This window comes from Homalodisca vitripennis, chromosome 1 (genome assembly GCF_021130785.1).
Source record: "Homalodisca vitripennis isolate AUS2020 chromosome 1, UT_GWSS_2.1, whole genome shotgun sequence".
NCBI lineage: Eukaryota > Metazoa > Arthropoda > Insecta > Hemiptera > Cicadellidae > Homalodisca > Homalodisca vitripennis.
This window is the reverse complement of record NC_060207.1, coordinates 4,075,828-4,099,845: the sequence shown is the minus strand read 5'-3', so window position 1 is coordinate 4,099,845 and position 24,018 is coordinate 4,075,828.

Sequence of the window (24,018 nt, the reverse complement as noted above, 5' to 3'; positions counted from 1 at the left end):
CTAGGCGCAGAACTTTAATTAAATCGTATCTGGCCACAGATCTTCGTGACTGGCGGCGCTGTAAGTTGATGTAGAAGACTGAACTGTTGTGCGGCGAATTATCAATATCGGTACAAAAGGTTATTTTTTAAGTTAGCCGTGTTATAGAGACAACTATGTATAGCATACAGGTACATCGCCCACTGTTTTGTTGTCAAATTCATCCTTACCTCATTTTTCATGTTCCTGCAAATGATGTAAATGATTTAAAAAAAAAAATCCTATATAATTTGGTTGCCGCGCTGACAAACCACTACTATTACTGAGATCGGTGTACGTATAGAATAAAAATAGTTTTAACAATTTAAATATACGCCTTATTTATCTGAACATTCGGCAACATTTTACATTCCGACACAGATCGATAGAAGTAAACAAAACATTTCTCCCATTTCGAAGTAGGAAATCGCATGGTTTATGTTAACATTTATGGACGTAGTTAGAGAGCCCCGATTCCGTAATAGATAAACAACATTCAGTGAAACTCCTCCCGAACTCATAAGTATTGTTTTCAACTAGAGAGAGTCTTTACTCTGGACAGCTGGTTCTGTTGTCAGTATCCTCCAGTAGGTGCGAGTGGAACAGTACCTAGGCTCTCTACCATCACAAACAGGACGTGTTCTTGTGATGGGTTGTATTTTATTAGAGGGACCTAATCAAACAGCGATTCGCTTTGGTTTCTGTAACATGCCGCTTAAATGGGGTAGCTGTTCTAAATACAAACTTCAAAGAGTATTTGGAATACAAAAGAAAGCTGTCAGAATTCTTTTAAAATAGAATTCCAGAGAGTTGTGCAAAGGTGCCTTCAGGGTGAGTCAAGTCTTAACTTTACCCTGTGTCTATATCCTCGTGGTCACCCGGTATTGTCGTTTCAAATGCGAAATGGTCCAAGGTAGGGAGTCCACAACTACGAGACGAGACACTTAGAAAACTTCAGAAATGAACACAGAACACAAATTGGGGTGTGGCTGATCTATAGCTCCCTGAGAGTATTAAACGTTGTAAAATAACCCCAAACAATTCAAATATTGATTAAAAACTTATATATGTAAATGTGGTTTCACTCCGTTGAAGAGTCCATAATGAATTATGGACCGATGGGAAGAAAACTGTTGAATATTATAATTTATAGTTAAATTAAAATCCTAGTTCTGATGTCGAAAGTGCAGTCCAAAGCCTTATTGTTGGCATGATAATTAGTACTATAGTTATATTTATAGTAATATTGATGCATGCTGTGCAATTGTATGCTTGTTTACGCAATAAAGGATATTATTATTATTAAATAATATTGGACCAAGACGGCATAGCCAAACAGAAAGTGTTTTACCTTTTACTGAATCACCATTAAACAACTATTATGGTTGAAACTTCTATAATGGGTTGTCACATTCGCAGAGTTGCAGGGAAGGGAATACATAAAATGGAGCACATGTGATAGTACGTCCTCATATTATCACATAAGTACATTTTAAGTTATCTTCTCTTTAAAGATAACGTTCCACTTAATTGTTATAACATTGCACAGCACTGGTGGTTGTACTGAGTTGAGCGGTTTGTACTCCGAGATTTGCAAGAAATAATTAGATTTCTTGTGGTATAAAATTTAACACTCAAGTTAGAATGAACAGAGATGAGTTAGGAATGTTATTACATGTTAATTATTGTTGTGCAGGAAATTTCTAGCGCCAACTAGTTAGGAATTTCTTGGATAATTATTGCTGGTAACAAAATCTTTTGTTAGAACTGGAAGTGTAAAAAAGTACTCTAGAGGATCAAAAGAGGAAAGAGAAGTACTAGTATGCGCATCAATGCTCCACTCTCCAGGTAAACCGAAATCACTAAGGAAGGTTGAACTTGAAACTGGTGTTCCAAAGTCTTCAGTATAGGGAATAATTAAGAAAAACAAAATTAAATTTTACAAAAGTCACCTAGTCCATAATCTTCTTGAAGATGATCCAGACAGGATAGTGGAATTTTGTTCTCGTATCATTGAGTTTCATGAGCTAGATCCTAATTGGCATACTCAAATACTTTTTTCAGACGAGTCCACTTTCTACCGCAATGGTGCAGTAAATAGACATAATTGTAATTATTACAACACCCGTAATCCACTCATTCTTGAACAGACTCTACTCGAATTAAAAGGAATTGCTGTTTCGGCAGATGTTAGTTGTAATAGGGTGCTATCTTACTAAATTTCAGTCTTTTTTTAAGTTGGTGCTCCTCCTCATTTCGTAACTCCTGTCAAGCGATTAATAAATGACAACCTTCATGGCTGTTGGATTGGCCGTGGAAGTGATTTTTTGAGATTGGCCACCCCGATCAGTGTTTTCTTTCTATGGGGTAACTTAAAGGAACAAGTTTATTCTCGTAACTTCAATAATGATGAGGAATTAAAACAACAATTGAAGAGGAACTCTGGATAACGCATAATTTCTTTGTAAGAGCTTACGCTTAATTTGTTAAGCGCTGTTATCAGTTTGTCGCTGTGGATGGATTACAGTTAGAATAATTGTGGACTGTAAATGTAGGTTTTTCAATAGGCTAGGTTCTAATTTTCTTATCGAAATGCTTTATTTCTCCAGAATTCATATTCTAGAGAAATATATTATCGTCATCGATAGATAATTTTACAAAACCAAAAACGTGGTTTTTACTGTTTTAAAATATAGTTTTCAAAATGTCACCATTTTGTTTGAAAATTGCTAGAGATCTGAAATGTTCACAGAATATTTTTAAACCCTATAATGAACTGTGGAGAGTCTGAAAATATTCGGTGCATAATTAGGCAAGTAATATAAAATTAAACGTTTAACCCTCTTCGTGGGACACCCGGTATATGTTTTTGAGGTATCAAGCTATGCTCCAAAATGCAATAGTTCCTCTTCTACAAACTAGTCTTGGCGCTGGCTTCCAAACATGTAAGACGGAGCACTACCTCACTATGGTGTTCAAGTGAGACAATACTTGGATACAATATTCTCACACCGGTGGATTTGAAGACGTGGATCGATTGTTCCACTGCCCTAACTCCGCTTGACTAATTTTTATGGAGCTATCTCAGACAAAGTTTATCAAATCAGCCTTCAGATCTGATCGAATTCAAACATAGGGAAGCACAGGAAACTCAAGCTATTCCACGAGAATACATTAAAAATTCAGTAGCCGGCTTTTATAACCGGTTAGCATGTTGCCAGACGGGCAGAGGGGGACATTTTATACAACTACTTTCAAATTAGTTCACCAACATGTATTCCTACACACTGTAACTTGTAACGGGTACAGTATTAGTTATTTCTTATGTACAATGTATTAAACCTTTATTATCTCTAAACAGCAATTCCTCCCGACTGGATCAACCTTTCCAACTCCTGTTTGTGGTATTGTTTTAAGTTCAACTTGACCTCTAAAACGATGTACAACTCAACATAGGCTGTCATTAAAGATTTTCTTGGTACCCCCGATAGGCTGTTCCCAAAAGGTGACATCCGATTACCACGTACTCAACAAATAGCTTACTACTACCAGTAAATGTGGTTGTAATATATCTTATCGGTTTAAAATTATAAAGTCGCCCTAAGACTTAATTGTCACCATGTATATATGTATAAATATATACAGAACGATTCGGGTAGTGTTACCGGCACTTTCGGAGCTTATTCTGTTATAAAACATAACGTATAAACATAGGTCCGGAAATGCTTTGTTACTGAGTAACGGCAAACAAATGATTTCACCCGCAATTTAGTACCCGAGCTTAAATGATTAATTCTTGGGAGTTTGGGAAGAAGGATTTACAGACGAATGCAGTTTTTTCTAATGGTTTTTGACTTGATAAATTGAATAAAGTTCGTTCCATAACTGTATCTATCTTATTGTTTAAAATGTGCTTGTAAAATACAAAGAGCATTAAAAAAAACTATTTTTATGTTTAACGTACAGTTAATTTGTTCAATAGGTAAAAAACATAAATTTTTACAGAGAAACTTGTAGAAAATTTAATACCGAAGAAAATTATGTACAATGAGGCAATTACAATGAAATAATAGTTTTTAAAATCAAATTTTACTACCAATACTTTACCGTGCAAGAAATACATATTTTGCAGTAGAATAAATGTTCAGTTATTTCCACAATTTATTAACAAACTTTACTGGCAAATTAAATTAAGTTTGACATAAACAAAATTTTAACATATTATAAAACCTAATAGCACTACTGCTGTTCAAGATTATCAAAACAGTTACATCATGTGCCTACGCATTTTTGTCACTTAACCTTCAAGCAAGGTAAATTATGATTGGTAAGTTGATATCACAAATCAGCTGATCAACAATGTAATGTTGTGAGAAATAGATGTTATTTGTTATCTAGTCTGTAATATTTCCAAAGAGTGCAGTGCAATACAAATGACTGGATATTTGTTTATTAGTTTTAGTACAATTTAAAATTGTAGCATACTATTACGACTGCAATGCTTTTGTTATTTACAACAGTAGAATATGGCGATATGGTATTTATAGGCGTGTGTGACGGAAATGTAACAGCTGCTACTGCAGAATCCCAAAGACGTTTTCCTAACCACTGAGTTCCAACCCCGAAAACTATTATTTGAATGAAACTTTTCGCACCTTCAGGAGAAACGGACATCCTTACAAGCATTTAGTACTCACCGCGACCGTCCTGCCCAGAACAATGTCAATATCGAAGAAGCTATTATCGTGGCTACTTAACGCAATACGGGTGTTAGTACACGACGCCTTTCCAGGCGATTTGCAGTGTCTCAGTCTATGGTATGGAGGACTTTGCGTAACAATAACACGTTTCCTCACCATAAGCAAACAGTGCAAAAAATTCAACCAACCGATCCTCCTTTTCGTTTATAATTTTTAACTCGTTAATTATGAATCGTCAACATCACAAATGCATTTTTCACGGACGAAGCTCAATTTACTCGAGATGGCATGAATGACCTTCGCAATGAACACACTTGGGCAGAAGGCAATCCACATAGCACTAATGAATGTAACTTTCAATTCAGATTTAGTTTAAACATAGGTGTGACCTCCTTTACGATCAGTTAATACGACCGTTCATTCTCCAAGCACATCTAAATTCCAACATTTATCTGGAATTCCTTAGAGCAACCACAATTACTAGAAGATGTTCCATTAGCATCAAGATGCAATATGTATCAGCACGATGGTGCTCCTGCCCACTTCTCACGTAACGTAACTGTCCCGGGCGATGGACTGGTCGCGGTGGACCACACATCTGGCCGCCAAGATTACCAGGTCTAACGCCGTTAGACTTCTGTGTATGGGGTTGGATGAAGAATCTAGTACACCAGAAAAAGTTAATATATTTTTTTTAGGAGAGGCCGATCCCATTTTAAGCCTTATTCTGTCCGTCCTCATGGGCCACTGGCCTGTGCGAGGATCTTATCAAACAGAATAAGGGGGTGAGTCGATACAGTACGAGGTTTATTGTAGTCTACTGATAAAAAGTGCAACGGTACAGACAGGATTTGAACCTGCGCTATCTCTAACTCAGACCCAAACTCCAACGACTTAGACCGTTCGGCCATCGGCACTCCAATATACATACAGAAAGAGTTGTTGGATCGTACTGCTGGAGCCACCGCAGAAATCAAGAATATCCATGCAGCGTTGCGGAGGGCTACACAATCAATCCGAAAATCTACTCAATCCGAAAGCGAGCTGCCAAATGTATTGAAGTACAAGGCTAGATTTTTGAAAACTTTTTCTAAATTTTACTTTAAACATTACTAAGCGTACGGATAATTTTCTGTCATTCAATTCGTTAATTTGTTTTACTATACAATGAGTGTTGGTAGTAACATTTTATTTTAAAAATTATTATTTCATTGCAATTGCTTTATTGTACATAATTTTCTTCAGTACTAATATTTCTACTAGTTTCTTTGTAAAATGTTTTTATTACATATTTAACAAATTAATTGTACTTTAAACATAAAAAAATCGTTTTTCGAATGCTCTTTTTTGTATTTTACATAGTACACCTTAAACAATAAGAGAGATACACTTATGGAACAAACTTTATTAAATTATTCATGTCAAAAACCATTATACAAAAACTGCATTTTTTACTAAATCCCTCTTCCCAAGCTGCCAGGAAATAATAATTTAAGCTCGGGTACTAAATTGTGGTTGAAATCGTTTGTTGGCCGTTACTAAGTAGCATAGAATTTTCGGACCTATGTTTATATGAACTTTTTACGGTTTTTATAGTACAAAAAGCTCAGAAAGTGTCAATAACAGTACCCGAATCACCCTGTATATACTACGAGTATATAGGGTCCTTATTGAGATGGACCTAATATATATTGTGTCAGCATTGCTTTGGCGATGATTGTGCTGAGACCGTCATACAGTATTAAAGTTTGTCTCGTTTTTGTATCACTATAGAAACTGTGTTAACTTTAAGTTACTTGCTTTAGCGTAATATTCGATGTAAAATAAGTATTTATGGAAGAAGTGGTTGTCTAGACGGGAGGAGTTCGGGTATCATTGTCTCAAATTCATGGATGGACGTCTTTCCTTTAAATTCTAGACTCGAATTAAGTTTCTTTTGTCCATTGTTATTTGTTCCAATGCTTGATTATTTTGTTCGAGTTAAACGCCTTCAAACAAGAATACGCATGATATAAATAAGACATTCGGGGTTTTCATTTTACAGCTGGTTGCCATGATACTGCATGTGACCTGGTGGCTGTGGCTTAATGTGATAATTGTGTTCTATGGTGATTGCCATACCGGGGTTCACGAGGCTATGAGCCCAGTACGTTGAACGGTTTTCGTACTGAGCAAGAAGTCAAATAGAGACAACCAGTGTTTTGAGGATGGCTCAATCGCATTGTCTTTACGTGATGCATGATTGATTTGTGCAAGAATTAGTCTTCTCCGGGCGCAAAGTTCTTGGTGTTTTTGAGTATAACATCTAGGCTGTTTAAGGAAACCACGAGTATGATTTTCATCGACAGCCAAAAACACCATTAGGTGGACTACCAGAACTGAAGTAACTGTCCACATCTCCTGCGTTGTCGTGTGAATTGAAAAAGTGTCGGTTGTGTAAGAACCAGTTTGTGTTGTGTTGGAACCAGTTTTCTACCTTTGTTTCTGCTTATGCTGGTAGCAATGTAAAATATGCGGATATGCTTCAAAGTCTTCGCTTTCTATTTCTCTTACAGTCGATTAGTTTCTGGTCACCATCAGTTCCAAATATCGGCTAATATTTGATTAGCTAAATCGACGTTTATACCTTTAAGTTATTAGCTGAAATAATCATAATACGTCTTATAGACAAAAATATTTGCTCTTGGCGTTTCTATAGCTGTACTTGTAGAGTTAGAGAGTAAGTGACAAGGATGTTTAAGACTGCTTGGGCGGGTCCTTCTTACTCAAATATACAAGCTCACCACTTCTAATATTGGTCGTGTTAGTGAGACAAATGGGTTGCGACAATACGTGGCAAGACTTCAACTAACAATTCCAGTGACAGAATAAGGAAGGAAAGTGACTTGAGGGTAGCGATTAATGCAGAGTGATCTCTTGCCTTTAAGTCTGTTCTTGTCTTCTTGTGAACATCGTTCTAAGAGCCATGATAGCAAACGGGAAACATAAAATGTGAATGCGGTTCAGTAAGTGGCGATACATCCATTTTGGATCAATGTGTGACTCTTAATGTAATTTGTTTTAAAGTTTTAAGAATAAATTCTTAAAAAGTTGGTTTTATTTTTTTCACTTTAGTTATTTGAAGTTGCAAGTTTTTGTTTATATAAAATTATTAACTTTCTGTTGGATGATGAAAGTTCACAAGAAACTTAAAAAATTGGCAATTGTAGTGTATTTTTAATCTATACTATTATACGCATGTGTGTATTTAATTAATCATGTGAAAACTACTGAACCGATTTAACTGAAATATGCATTGACATTTTTAGGGTTGCAGGATAATTGTCTTTTGACAGAAATAGACTTTTCAGACTTGTAATAATATATGTTTCATTGATCGGGAAGTAAGGCAAAATCAACTACGGAACAAAATACACTGAGACCGGAGTACATTTTAATGGCCATAAATTTATACTTTTTTACAGATTTTCTTGATCGTGGCAACAAGGCCTAACCTAACCTAACCTAACTATTTTACTAATAAAGACCTTTTATTTGGTATGCCATCACCTATGCTTACATTTAAAATTTTCTTCTGACTCCTAGCAGACCGCCTCCCTGAGGAAGTAGCGGATCACTTAATAAGTGATAAAATAGATTTTTAGTCCAGTAACGTTGTGTAAGGTTTTGTAGCTCTATTTTAAATATTTAACCGACCCGAGACTTTTTGCCTAAGTTGCAAACTCTAGCCATCTTTGAACGGCTGTCATTTTTGACTCGGTTATCCGTTTGAGGTCGGGTTTGCGGCTCTGTACTTTAATAATAAAAACCTTTTATTTGATATTCATATCAACCTATGCTTACATTTAAGATTTTCTTCTGACTCCTAGCGGGCCGCCCCCCTGAGGAAGTAGCGGATCACTGAGTATGTGATAAAATAGATTTTTATGTCCAGTAACTTTGTGTAAGGTTTTGTAGCTCTATTTTAAGTATTTTGAAAAATATTTAACCTATCCGGGACTTTTTGGACACCCTGTATAGTGATGAAATAGAAACAAGCTTGATAGTTGTATAGACAAATCTTTTTATTTCAACCTTTTCTGCCACCATTGTTGAGCACTGAGTAAGGAAGTATTTACGTAAAAAGATATTAGATGTTTTAGTAAAAATATACTTTTAACTGTACGTTTTAGCAAATATTAACTGTGCAGTACTGTAATGCAGATATACAATTCAAAGTTACTATCCAACTTTTACTATACACTTAAAGACTGTTACAAAACCCATCGTAGTTATCTTTTGACAGAAGTACGTTCCTCAGAACTGCTTATATATATATATATATATATATATATATATATATATATATATATATATATATATATATTCTTGATCAGGTCAACAAAGTAAAACTAAATAGCTTACCACCAGAAATATCTTAGATTGGAAGTTGATTACAATGGCGAAAGGTAAAAGTAGGTAATAAATAACACTCAAACAACTAATATTTTTACAGAACCACTATAGACCTGTATGACCTGTGAATGAATATTTATTTCCTTAACAGGGAAAACAAAGGCAAATAAACTATGGCACAGAAATTACTAAGATCTGAATAAATACAATGGCCATAAATATAAACTTGTTTTTCTTAATCCTGATAATAAGGCAAAATCAACATTGGCGTTGGAAATATAATTCACTCGACACAGAAGTTCCCATACACGTCCAAAGCGCACTAATTTGCGTGCGAAGCCGCTATTATTTTTGAAGAAAGCCTATTTATGTTATATTCTCTTTCTTCTTTAATTTTCACCCAACCAAGCTGCACATAATACTGAGAGCTAAATTAAATATATATGATACAAGCAACCTATTATTCAATTCATAATTTAATTAAATCACAATAAGACACAGACGTACAATCAAATAAACGAAATATTAATGACACAACGAACATTTTTCTAATGTGTAAAAGGGGACAAAAACATAATCTTCTTAATTGATAGAAACACTGAAATATTTTCTGATGTACATAATTGACTTTTTAGCTCCACGACAGATCTCTATTCATTGTAAGTCCTAAATTAATAATTGATTTTTCAAAATTAATAAGTTCTCCATTAATAACCACAGACTCTATATTATTATAACCAATACTTAGCAACATTCGAGATGATGCAATTATTACTGGTTTAAATTTAGTTACGTTTAATTGCAAACCATGATCAATACACCATATAAAATTACCTTCTAAATCAGAATTCATATATTGAATAGCATTATTAATACTATTAATGTTACAATGAATATACAACTGCAAATCATCGGTAAACACCATGGACTTACAGAAATTATAGAATTAGTAATTTTATTTATGTGAAGGGAAAATAGTAGTGCTGAAATCGTTGACCCTTGCGGGACACCGACTGTATTTAATAACCAATCGGAAAGATTTAGTAGACTTTACGAGTTTCTACCAGTTGATATATACTATACAAATAACTTTCAAACTATTTAACAACTTCCAAACGAGAACTATACCCTTCTAGAATAGATAACAATAACCTGTGATCTACACAATCAAATTCACGACTAATATCAAGTAACATCAAAATAGTGACCTGTTTCTTATCTATAGTATATCTTATGTCATCAGTGATTTTGACCAAAGTAGTCTGAGTACTAGAAAATATTCTATATCCAGATTGGTACACGTTTAAAATGTTACTACTATCTACAAATCCAAAAATCTGACGATACACTAATTTGTCCAATACTTTACCCAGAACGCAAAATAGTATGTATGGACCTATAGTGTTTACATTCACTTTGACTCTTTCTTAGCTTTGGGTAAAGGCAAAACTAGTGACTTTTCCCAATGGATAAACTGAACCAATTGAAGCACAATTAAAGGTATGACATAAGAACTGTTTAATTTAATCAAAAACCTTATGTGAATTCAATCACCGCCTACTGCACATCAAGAAATATCTGATAACATCTTATGGATACCATCCGCATTAATACGATACATTAAATACAAAATCATTACTGTTAACATTACATCTCTTTGATTTTTGTAAAAATCATTATTTATACTATTATTTATTCCAAATAATTAATTATTCAGTTCATTTAATTCTACAACAGTATCCTGCAATTCAGACACATTTTTCCAACTCCTTGGTTTTTAATATAATTTTTTTTGTATAATATTGATTGAATAGAAACTATAAATAAGTAATACTAATTTGGCTGCAATATCGACTCTAAGTGCCGATTTCTAGCATTTCTCAAAATTCTCATAACTTTATATCTTACAATTCTATAATTTTCCCAAATTAAATGATTCTTTGTTCTAACAAAACGTTTGTACAATGTATCCATCCTGCACTTATCAACGAAGTGTTTGGTAGCTGCATCCCTCAGGGCGGGGTGATCCCGGTCCCCGAGTGGCAGGGAACTGTCCCCAGTGAGCTGGATACATTAGGGCGAGGTGATCCCGGACCCCCAGTGACAGGGAACTGTCCCCAGTGAGCTGGATACATTAGGGCGAGGTGATCCCGGTCCCCGAGTGGCAGGGAACTGTCCCCAGTGAGCTGGATACATTAGGGAGAGGTGATCCCAGTCCCCGAGTGGCAGGGAACTGTCCCCAGTGAACTGGATACATTAGGGCGAGGTGATCCCGGTCCCCGAGTGGCAGGGAACTGTCCCCAGTGAGCTGGATACATTAGGGCGAGGTGATCCCGGACCCCCGAGTGGCAGGGAACTGTCCCCAGTGAGCTGGATACATTAGGGCGAGGTGATCCCGGTCCCCGAGTGGCAGGGAACTGTCCCCAGTGAGCTGGATACATTAGGGCGAGGTGATCCCGGTCCCCGAGTGGCAGGGAACTGTCCCCAGTGAGCTGGATACATTAGGGCGAGGTGATCCCGGTCCCCGAGTGGCAGGGAACTGTCCCCAGTGAGCTGGATACATTAGGGCGAGGTCTAGACAGGATTTACCTGGATATAACTCCCATATGGACTTACCTGGAATACACCCAATTTGAATTTACCCGGTAAAGACTCACCTGATGTGACTCCCTGACAAACCTACCTGGAAATGAAACACTCAATATAAATTTACCTGGAAAGAACCTACCTGATGATATCTGAACAAGACGAACCTGCAGACCTACCTGAAAATGTCATACCTAATTTAGACTTACCTGGAAATGGACTTACCTGGATTTACTTACCTGGCAGTGACAAACCGGGCGCAGCCAGCTGGACGAATTGACCTTAAAAAGAATGAACATTAAAATTACCCATAAATGACAATGAAATGGAAAGAACATTACCTGAAGAAACACCTGGAAGAGTTGACATACTGGACGATGACCAACTGGATGGGAATGGACCTTAAAAATAGGAAGCATTAGGATTACCCACAAATCACAAAAATCTACCAGAAAAGGAAAAACTCCTATTGGAAGTGGACCTACCTTGAAGAGCTGATGTCAGTGTTTCGGACTTTGGCGAGGCTGGGCCTGAGGGTTCCGGTGTTCCTGGATTCCAGGGTAATAGTGGCCGGAGCGTACCCGAAACCAATATGAACATAAAACAGAAAGAAATAGTATTAAAAGAAGGAAAAGATCAATTTGATACTTAAATTTCTCAGCGGGAGACGGATCCGGTGCGCAGTTCTCCGGTGGGAGGCGGCGTTATGCATGGAGTTCCCTGGGAAGGAGGCGAAGCTGACCGGAATTACGAAATAGCACAAGAAAATCTGCATAAAAATAATGACGTTGTTTGTGGTGATTTTTACCCACTACTGGTGGTTAGCGAAATACCTGTAACCCGCTAGCAAATGTTGGACAGGGGTTGACGGTCCCCAGTCGTGGGGTTTTCTATGAATCAATTTCTGAAGAGGGGACAATAGATCCCCGACCTGGGGCTGGCGGTGGGGCTCGTCTCGGTGAACCCCCCTCCCAGGGCGAACATCCTCTCCCGATTCCGGTTTACGGGGTCTGGGAGGGGGTCCTCAATTACATCAGGTCTGTGGATTCGTTGTGTGAGGTCGTGAAATGCTTAGGCGACTAGCGGGTAGGTGGGGCATTTGGGATGAGCTCGACGGTCTGGTGGAGAAGCTCCAGAGTAGGATGCTCGAGGGTCTTCCCGAGGAGGATCAGAGGAGGTTGCCGACAAACCCTGTAACGAGGAGGTCCAAAAGGACTAGGTGGAGGGTCATCCGCTATGCCAGAACCCAGGACCTATATAGAAAGGCCCTTGATTACGCCTGGCTGAAACGGTCCTAAAGTATCAGCTGGATGATCTGCTCCGCTTGGACCAACGTCTTTGTGTAGAGGTCCGACGGATCTACGCCCAACCAACAGAATGTTTAACGTTTTACACTGAGATCATAAATCACCAAGGAAACAAGCTAAGTGAGGAAGTTAGATAGGTGCAGCAGCGTGCCTACGCCCAATCAATAGAATGTTTAACGTTTTACACTGAGATCATAAATCACCAAGGAAACAAGCTAAGTGAGGAAGTTAGATAGGTGCAGCAGCGTGCCTACGCCCAACCAACAGAATGTTTAACGTTTTACACAGCAGCGTGCCTACGCCCAATCAATAGAATGTTTAATGATTTATACCGAGAACATAAAACACCAAGCAAACAAGCTAAGTGAGGAAGTTAGATAGGTGCTGCAGTGTGGCTACGCCCAACCAGCCCTGCGGCCAGGGAACCAGGTGTCCCTTGAACTTCGAGCCTGCCAAGATCAACGGTAACCTCGGGCAACAAGTTATAATCTGCCTGTAGTAGTGTTTATGAGTAATAAGAAAGCTGTAATGATATGCACTACTTATAATTTCACAACTATCTGATGATTATGGTCAGGGCCGTATCAACACTTGTTTACACCCTTGGCCACGGGTTTAGGTGGCGCCCCACTTTAGACAAATTATAATTAATTGACTTGGAATAACTAATGGTAGATGTGTGGCGCTGATAAACGCTAATGTGACGACTAGACACTTAACAACTCGACTGCGGCTCTATTTTGAGTGATGATAAGTAATTTAATGGCGTCTGTCACAGTCAACGTATTGAACTATGGTACAATAACTGTCCAGCTATAATATGTGTAGGTTAGCAACTGTACAATAACTGTCTAACTATGAATACGTGTTGTTAACATCTTCCCTGCAGCTCTATCTTGAGAAATTATAAATATTTTAATAGGACGGCACGCGCTCTAGGGTGTCCCCCGCGGTTAACGCGTTACAATTGTTTATTGTTGTCACTATGAGCTAAAGTGGTTATTTCCGGTCCGCAATCGTGTTTTACAAACTACGCGAAGCCGAGGCGGAAACAGAATTTAGGGCCTAAAGACACTTTTGCTCCGTGTGGTGAACATGAATTTTTATCACCCGGGAAATAAAATAAAATTTTATACATTTTATTTAATTCGTATTGCAATAACTCAACACGTTAATACTGTCAAGTTTAAATATAAAAAACAGCTCTGCTTTTACATTAATTTCTACTGAAACAATAGAAACATTAGACGTAAGTGCACTGGAAAAATTACAACTGTGCGTCAGCTGATGTTTCAGATCTTTGTCACAAAGTAACGAGAGCCGTCCTTTTTGGGCTTAAAAATCGTCAAAAAATTATAAATTGAGATTGCATTCGGAAAATTGGCTATTTTTGAGAATATCCGGCACTGAGGACCCAAAATGTAATATTTTTGACGTTTATTAAATTTTGAGGTATTTTTATGCTTGGAATCCCTTAAGCATCACAGGTGATGGACAAAAATACCATTTTTTACTTTTGGTTAACTATCACTTTGTGGGTCAACTTGAGTATAGAAAACTGTTATAATTTGTACAGTTATTACGTAATATAATAACAATACTATTGTGATCGAAGCAAGTTTCCATACCAGTACTGATTCTCAAGTTTTGTTGGACTGTCGAAACATACTTCGACATCAGAGACACCTAGAATACAAAATATAGTACAATGTAGGTGAGGAAGTGTTATCAGGTGCACAGTTGAGTGCAATGTGATGTTTCTGACACGATCCCAGAGCACGGCGGAGCAACCGAGAGTTGTACACATAACGTAGCTAAGTTGGGAAGGGTTGATTCAATGTGAATTTTAGTTTAGCTCCAGTTCACCTTCCTCTTAGTGCGTCTTATTTCTCGCATAGCTTCTGCGGCAGTGACTTTGAATCTCTTCAAACACATAAGAGGAAGGTGAACTAGAGCTAACTCAAATTTACATATTGACGTTGGTTGTTTACAACGTATTCCAATACAAAACAATTGAACATTTAAGGCGAAATGTTTACAACCTTATAAATCAAATTGTACGTAATTATTAATAGTTTTTGGTTGTATCAATACGTTATTAATACATTTTAAATTGGCACCATAGTGAAGGTGCCGGGAAGTAGAGCCTCCATTTCCTGTGAGGTAGTAACTCCATCGCGACGGTGAAATTACTAGTAATTAGCTAGTAGCAAAATCTTTGCAACGACATTTAAAACTAACTTTACACGGTATTATTGTTTTACTATAAGATATGTGACGTCATATAGCGAGAATTTTCAGCTGTGAAGATGTCAACATTGTAGTTTTGTTGTTAGACTCTTGCTAACCTCTATCTTGTTAATTTATACTGCTGGTAAAGGGAACTTGGTTTGCTTTCCATAATTCTAATAAATAAGTGAATTTTAAAAGCTGATTATGTTTTAGTTCATATAAGCAATAAGTGGAAATTGGCGATGCTTAAAATAAACAATACGCATTTATTTCGAAACCTATTGTTTCTGCTCAATGTGCTACACTGAATAAAATTAATATACGGTACCGGTATGTAAATGTAGGTTAACTGTAAAAAGACAGTTTGTACATTTCCTTTGTTAAAACTGTTAGTCTGAGAAAGACAATTTGCAGAAAGGTAGATTAGATACGGGAAGCTCTTTGTATTTATCGCGCCATTGTATAAAACCTTGAATGTGTGTCATGGTTGTAAACTTGGTTATTTGCTCTGTTCCTGACAACCATGAGATAGGGATATTAGGGAAGTGTGTAACTTGTATAAATGCCTTGCCTCTCCCGGACAGTCATTTCCGTAATTAATAAAAATGTTTCATGGTATACTCGTATAGTTACAGGTTTTATTATATAAATTGACATTTTAGGACAGTTAATTGAAACGCGTTATAGTAATGAAACATGACAATGAACAGCGAAATTAAAGGATACCTATACCATCCATAGCCTATACCAGGGGTGCCCAACCTTTTTTACCCAAGGGCCACATTGTAAAGCCTTTATGGCCAGGCGGGCCAACATCCCAGGGGATTTGGAACCCCAAACAAAACGTATTGCCCGGGGTTTGTTCCAGAAATCTTGTGCAAAATATGAGTTTTAAGGTTATTTGGCCCTTGTTTCCTGATTATTGTAATTTCTTATTATTTATTAGTTGTTAGGTAAAGGTTTATAATATATTATGTTTTTAGGTTCTTTTAGTAGAAATAAATATAAACCCAGACTTTTGGATGTTTGCTCTAATTCTGAGGGAACAATAAAAAAGTCACCAATAAATTGAATACATTGATTTTAATTAATCCTACTAGGATACTAGGACATACAAATTACGTGGCGAGTGGTGACCTTGAGTTGGGTAGGGGTTACGTCGCCGCACCGCGCGCTGTGCCGTGCTTTACGCGCGCTCTATTCGCCAGCCGGCAGCCACCACCGTAGTCAGTGAAATCTGTCTGAAACTACTTTACTTCTTTCAACACTCATACTCCACCAAATGAATACGGCTCGTTCTACGTGAAATCGGCTGGACTGCTTGGTTCTCAAAATTTGTATTTATTTAATATTTCAAATGCTTGTAAACAAATTTGGTTGTTTTGGCAACAAGGCGGGCCACATAAAACTGACTCGCGGGCCGGAATCGGCCCGCGGGCCGTAGGTTGGGCAGCCCTGGCCTATACTATCAACAAATAAAAGAAATATATATTCCGATCTTTTTTAGATCATAACTAAACTGTTAAGTTGTAGATGGACCAACTATGGAGAGTACACAATGAATACTCTAGTTCGCATGTTATTAATGAATACATTGAAGGACACAAGAAGTAATAATTTATATTAGACCAGTTCACATTTCTGTTCAATCTTGCAATAATTAACTGAAAACAACCAGCACCAAAAGCACTTTAATCGTACAAAGACTAATTCCAAATTACTAAAACCGAGTGGAAGTTTATTACAATAGCTTACGTACATGCAGAAACGAAGAATAAAAACTTTTATGTGCTTCACGTTTAAGTCGTGGCAAAATTATTTAAGGATACACTTGCAGATAAACAAGCGAATTCAAATTAATTAAACCACCTTTTGAATATAAATTCACAGATCGTTAAAATATAGATAAATTGTTAGATATATAGACGTCAAGTGGAAGTACCTTTCCAAATAAAAATTTAATAAATAAATACAAAATGGAAATGAGTGCTTAATAATTCGAAAAGTTATGCTTGTATATTTTTACGTAATTGCTATTGAATGGATTGTGATGGAATAACAGAAACCACGAGAACTGTAATTTACTTTCGACGATAACAAAGTAAATAATGTAGTAAAACAGGCAAGTCAAGTCATCTACAAACGAGTAAAACTTTCTCACTTCGACACACAAAATTTGTCTCATTTAATGAGATCCTCAAAACTGTATATGGTTTACAGCTAAAATTTGCCGTTAACACTTAGTACTATTAGTCAATCAGTATATACAATAATTTAAAACAATATTATAAACATCATTCTCTCAAACATAGCAGTTTCCACATGGTTGCTCCTATGTTTTGTGTCAGACAGGAGAGACAGGAGTCAAGCCTGTGTCAGATTCCAGACGCTAAACTAAGAAGAAGACATTGAATCAACATTTCTCACCATTGCTACGTCACTTTTAAGTGCTATTGAAATTGTTTGAGCTAATCGAATGAGAAAGTCAAATAATGACATTGGTATTTATAATCACGGGTTCACTCTCTAAGTGAGGGCCTCAAAACCTGCTCTTTAAACTATAAGTCTAATTATTCTAAATGGATAAGGAGATGGGAATATCTTCCTATGACTTCCGCTTATCACAGGAGTGTTTGGTATGCTAACCTTTAAAAAGAATATGCGTATGACAATCCTGTTCTTAAATAGGAATTTGTTCGTGAAGCATCGGGTTTTTGTTCTCTTAGGAAAAATAAAGCAAAGAAAACTAACATTCCACTTACAGTAGTTCTAAAAAGACATTTGGGCTTGCTTTGCTGACAGGGTATTCAGGTTAGGTATGGTTGATACGGACCGCCTCCTGTCGAGATCCATGAAGAGGGGTAGTTAACAACATTTCTCAGTCATGTCACCTTGGAGGAAGAGGAGTTCAGCTCTGTTCCAGTCTCTTCTATCAAAGTGGGAAGGGGTGCTAACACCATTTCTCAGTCATGTCACCTTGGAGGAAGAGGAGTTCAGCTCTGTTCCAGTCTCTTCTATCAAAGTGGGAAGGGGTAGATAACACCATTTCTCAGTCATGTCACCTTGGAGGAAGAGGAGTTCAGCTCTGTTCCAGTCTCTTCTATCAAAGTGGGAAGGGGTAGCTAACACCATTTCTCAGTCATGTCACCTTGGAGGAAGAGGAGTTCAGCTCTGTTCCAGTCTCTTGTATCAAAGTGGGAAGGGGTAGATAACACCATTTCTCAGTCATGTCACCTTGGAGGAAGAGGAGTTCAGCTCTGTTCCAGTCTCTTGTATCAAAGTGGGAAGGGGTGCTAACACCATTTCTCAGTCATGTCACCTTGGAGGAAGAGGAGTTCAGCTCTGTTCCAGTCTCTTCTATCAAAGTGGGAAGGGGTGCTAACACCATTTCTCAGTCATGTCACCTTGGAGGAAGAGGAGTTCAGCTCTGTTCCAGTCTCTTCTATCAAAGTGGGAAGGGGTAGATAACACCATTTCTCAGTCATGTCACCTTGGAGGAAGAGGAGTTCAGCTCTGTTCCAGTCTCTTCTATCAAAGTGGGAAGGGGTAGCTAACACCATTTCTCAGTCATGTCACCTTGGAGGAAGAGGAGTTCAGCTCTGTTCCAGTCTCTTGTATCAAAGTGGGAAGGGGTAGATAACACCATTTCTCAGTCATGTCACCTTGGAGGAAGAGGAGTTCAGCTCTGTTCCAGTCTCTTGTATCAAAGTGGGAAGGGGTAGCTAACACCATTTCTCAGTCATGTCACCTTGGAGGAAGAGGAGTTCAGCTCTGTTCCAGTCTCTTCTATCAAAGTGGGAAGGGGTAGATAACACCATTTCTCAGTCATGTCACCTTGGAGGAAGAGGAGTTCAGCTCTGTTAAAGTCTCTTGTATCAAAGTGGGAAGGGGTGCTAACACCATTTCTCAGTCATGTCACCTTGGAGGAAGAGGAGTTCAGCTCTGTTCCAGTCTCTTCTATCAAAGTGGGAAGGGGTAGATAACACCATTTCTCAGTCATGTCACCTTGGAGGAAGAGGAGTTCAGCTCTGTTCCAGTCTCTTGTATCAAAGTGGGAAGGGGTAGCTAACACCATTTCTCAGTCATGTCACCTTGGAGGAAGAGGAGTTCAGCTCTGTTCCAGTCTCTTGTATCAAAGTGGGAAGGGGTGCTAACACCATTTCTCAGTCATGTCACCTTGGAGGAAGAGGAGTTCAGCTCTGTTCCAGTCTCTTCTATCAAAGTGGGAAGGGGTAGATAACACCATTTCTCAGTCATGTCACCTTGGAGGAAGAGGAGTTCAGCTCTGTTCCAGTCTCTTCTATCAAAGTGGGAAGGGGTAGCTAACACCATTTCTCAGTCATGTCACCTTGGAGGAAGAGGAGTTCAGCTCTGTTCCAGTCTCTTGTATCAAAGTGGGAAGGGGTAGATAACACCATTTCTCAGTCATGTCACCTTGGAGGAAGAGGAGTTCAGCTCTGTTCCAGTCTCTTGTATCAAAGTGGGAAGGGGTAGCTAACACCATTTCTCAGTCATGTCACCTTGGAGGAAGAGGAGTTCAGCTCTGTTCCAGTCTCTTCTATCAAAGTGGGAAGGGGTAGATAACACCATTTCTCAGTCATGTCACCTTGGAGGAAGAGGAGTTCAGCTCTGTTAAAGTCTCTTGTATCAAAGTGGGAAGGGGTGCTAACACCATTTCTCAGTCATGTCACCTTGGAGGAAGAGGAGTTCAGCTCTGTTCCAGTCTCTTCTATCAAAGTGGGAAGGGGTAGATAACACCATTTCTCAGTCATGTCACCTTGGAGGAAGAGGAGTTCAGCTCTGTTCCAGTCTCTTCTATCAAAGTGGGAAGGGGTAGATAACACCATTTCTCAGTCATGTCACCTTGGAGGAAGAGGAGTTCAGCTCTGTTCCAGTCTCTTGTATCAAAGTGGGAAGGGGTAGCTAACACCATTTCTCAGTCATGTCACCTTGGAGGAAGAGGAGTTCAGCTCTGTTCCAGTCTCTTGTATCAAAGTGGGAAGGGGTAGCTAGCATTCCTATATGTCCAGGCTGGCATACCTTAATACTTAGAGAGCCTCGACAACTCCAACAGTCATCTTCCGTAATAGACTAGACCAATCGATTTACACCCCAATATCTTGATATTTGCGGTTATTAATGTGTCGCTCCTGGACATCCATACGGTTTCCCAGATTAAAGTGATACATCGGTTTTGCTGTACTCATTGTAGATTCAATTGGGAGATATTAGCAAACTTCCCGTGGCGAACACACGGGTTATTTATTTCAATGACATCGTTACAGCATATCAAAATGTTAAATTGATTAACAGTAAAAGTTTAAAAGTTTAAAATCTAGTAAGGCAGTACATTTTTTTAAATCAAATTGAATCTAGGCTTCCTACCATGGCTACGTTATGTGTAAATTTTGTTCTTGCAATATTAGCAATATGTTATTTAACTGATTTAGAAATGTTGGGATTGAACGTTGTGAAGCCTGTACACAGCGATAACAGACAAATCTAGACCTTGGCCGAATTTCGTGGTTAGGCTACTTTGACCGCATCGGCCGCTGCATATCAACAAGAATATCCGGCCTACATGGTCTATTACCATGTTTATAACTGCAAAAAGTAAAAGAATTTTAATTACGACTTTGATATGTAAAGTTTATACAGAATAATATTTTATGGGAGTAGTAAATCAATATAATTAGCCGAGCGTTAGCGATGCCTATCACTCGACGAGACATAAGATTTTAATTCTGTCTGTCTGTCTGCACAATATCTAGAGGAAGAAGCTTCATTTATAAATTAGCAATACTGAGTTCACGATATTGTGTCGACGATGGTGTGTGTGTGCGTTAGCTGGATGTGCGACGACTATCTATAACTTCAATTCTATCAGAGCAATCTGTCTCAGACTTCATATTATGAAGATGCAATACTGAGTTCGACGATGGTGTGTGTAAACTCTATGGGATTTGGCCGAGCGTTAGCGATGCCTATCACTCGACATAAGATTTTAATTCTGTCTGTCTGTCTGCACAATATCTAGAGGAAGAAGCTTCATTTATAAATTAGCAATACTGAGTTCGACGATGGTGTGTGTAACTCTCTGGTATTTGGCCGAGCGTTAGCGATGCCTATCACTTGACATAAGATTTTAATTCTGTCTGTCTGTCTGCACAATATCTAGAGGAAGAAGCTTCATTTATAAATTAGCAATACTGAGTTCGACGATGGTGTGTGTAACTCTATGGGATTTGGCCGAGCGTTAGCGATGCCTATCACTCGACATAAGATTTTAATTCTGTCTGTCAGCACAATATCTAGAGGAAGAAGCTTCATTTATAAATTAGCAATACTGAGTTCGACGATGGTGTGTGTAACTCTATGGGATTTGGCCGAGCGTTAGCGATGCCTATCACTCGACATAAGATTTTAATTCTCGCTGTCTGTCAGCACAATATCTAGAGGAAGAAGCTTCATTTATAAATTAGCAATACTGAGTTTGACGATGGTGTGTGTAACTCTATGGGATTTGGCCGAGCGTTAGCGATGCCTATCACTCGACATAAGATTTTAATTCTCGCTGTCTGTCAGCACAATATCTAGAGGAAGAAGCTTCATTTATAAATTAGCAATACTGAGTTCGACGATGGTGTGTGTAACTCTATGGGATTTAGCCGAGCGTTAGCGATGCCTATCACTCGACATAAGATTTTAATTCTGTCTGTCTGTCAGCACAATATCTAGAGGAAGAAGCTTCATTTATAAATTAGCAATACTGAGTTCGACGATGGTGTGTGTAACTCTATGGGATTTGGCCGAGCGTTAGCGATGCCTATCACTCGACATAAGATTTTAATTCTGTCTGTCTGTCTACACAATATCTAGAGGAAGAAGCTTCATTTATAAATTAGCAATACTGAGTTCGACGATGGTGTGTGTAACTCTATGGGATTTGGCTGAGCGTTAGCAAATATTTTTACACTTGCATTATCGGTATAATAGTCATGATGGCAACGGGAAATCCGCACAAAACATAAATTTTCAAACAAACTGAGTACAATCCAATAACATTTTAACACATGACATAGTAACACATGTATAGACTTGAAGTTGTGCGCACAAAACATACATTTTCAAACAAACTGAGTACAATCCAATAACATTTTAACACGTGACATAGTAACACATGTATAGACTTGAAGTTGTGCGCACAAAACATACATTTTCAAACAAACTGAGTACAATCCAATAACATTTTAACACGTGACATAGTAACACATGTATAGACTTGAAGTTGTGCGCACAAAACATACATTTTCAAACAAACTGAGTACAATCCAATAACATTTTAACACGTGACATAGTAACACATGTATAGACTTGAAGTTGTGCGCACAAAACATACATTTTCAAACAAACTGAGTACAATCCAATAACATTTTAACACGTGACATAGTAACACATGTATAGACTTGAAGTTGTGCGCACAAAACATAAATTTTCAAACAAACTGAGTACAATCCAATAACATTTTAACACGTGACATAGTAACACATGTATAGACTTGAAGTTGTGCGCACAAAACATACATTTTCAAACAAACTGAGTACAATCCAATAACATTTTAACACGTGACATAGTAACACATGTATGGACTTGTTGCGTACAAAACCATCAGCGAAGCCTGTCACGTGACCCGAGGTACCTTGTGATAAAACACAAACGATTATACTACACAGACGTTTGAGAAATATACAAGTGTTAATCAACCCTATTTCATATTATAAAACAAGTCAAAGAATTGTACATGTTTTCAACAACAAAGTTTTAAGAGACAGCATAGAAGATATATAACAGGTGTAAAACATCCCGCACGGGCTTGATAATTCCTGAACGATTGCAGGTATAGCAATAGAACTTGGTACATAATTACGGTACTGCACCTATAAATCTACTTTTAAAAGTAACTACCATTTTTGGTCACGTCAGGGAGATGGCCCGCAAGGAGTTTAATTTTTATCCTAAAACTTACCTTTCCTTCATTTTAAGCAACACTTTGTCAGTGGAACCCAATTAACCCTTTGATCTTCCCATAATTTCTACAAGCATCCAAAGGACGTTACATCCTACTGGATACCATCATCTGAGGAGTCGGATCCATCACAGGCAGACTACGAGCAGTTCTTCCACATCCTTGTCCTTGTGAGTTCGTTATTTTACTATTATTAGTTTTGTTTATTATTCTAAATTTAATAATTCTTAGTTTTCTTCCCATTTTTCAAAATTAAATTTTGATTATTCTGCCTAAAAGCCCAAAACCCACAATTCTGATATTGAAGTAATAACTGATTTTATTTTGTTCTGTATTGATTAATTCTTAGGAGTTACCTATATTAGCCTTTTGCAACTTATTAAAAAAAGTTTATAAAATGGAATTGTTATTGTAACTGAGTTAATCGAATTATAACTACGCGTATTAATAATTTCATCAGTTTATTTCTAACATATAAAAAAATTTGGGATAACATAAAATATAGAAGGTTAGACCAGCAAGTATGAGTATCTCACCTTACGGTAAATATAGTGCAATTGGATTAGGTTCTTTGATTCTTGCCTGCCCACCTAAACTCACCAGGAATATGATTTTCTCAACTCTCTGACTATGACAATCCTTGGTGTCTATTTTAACTGAATTTAAATTTTAAATTATGGCTTGATATTACTTCTCTAATGTTTTATGAATCCCGACCCCACGTCCACGAGGCACCTCATATGTCAACTATTTA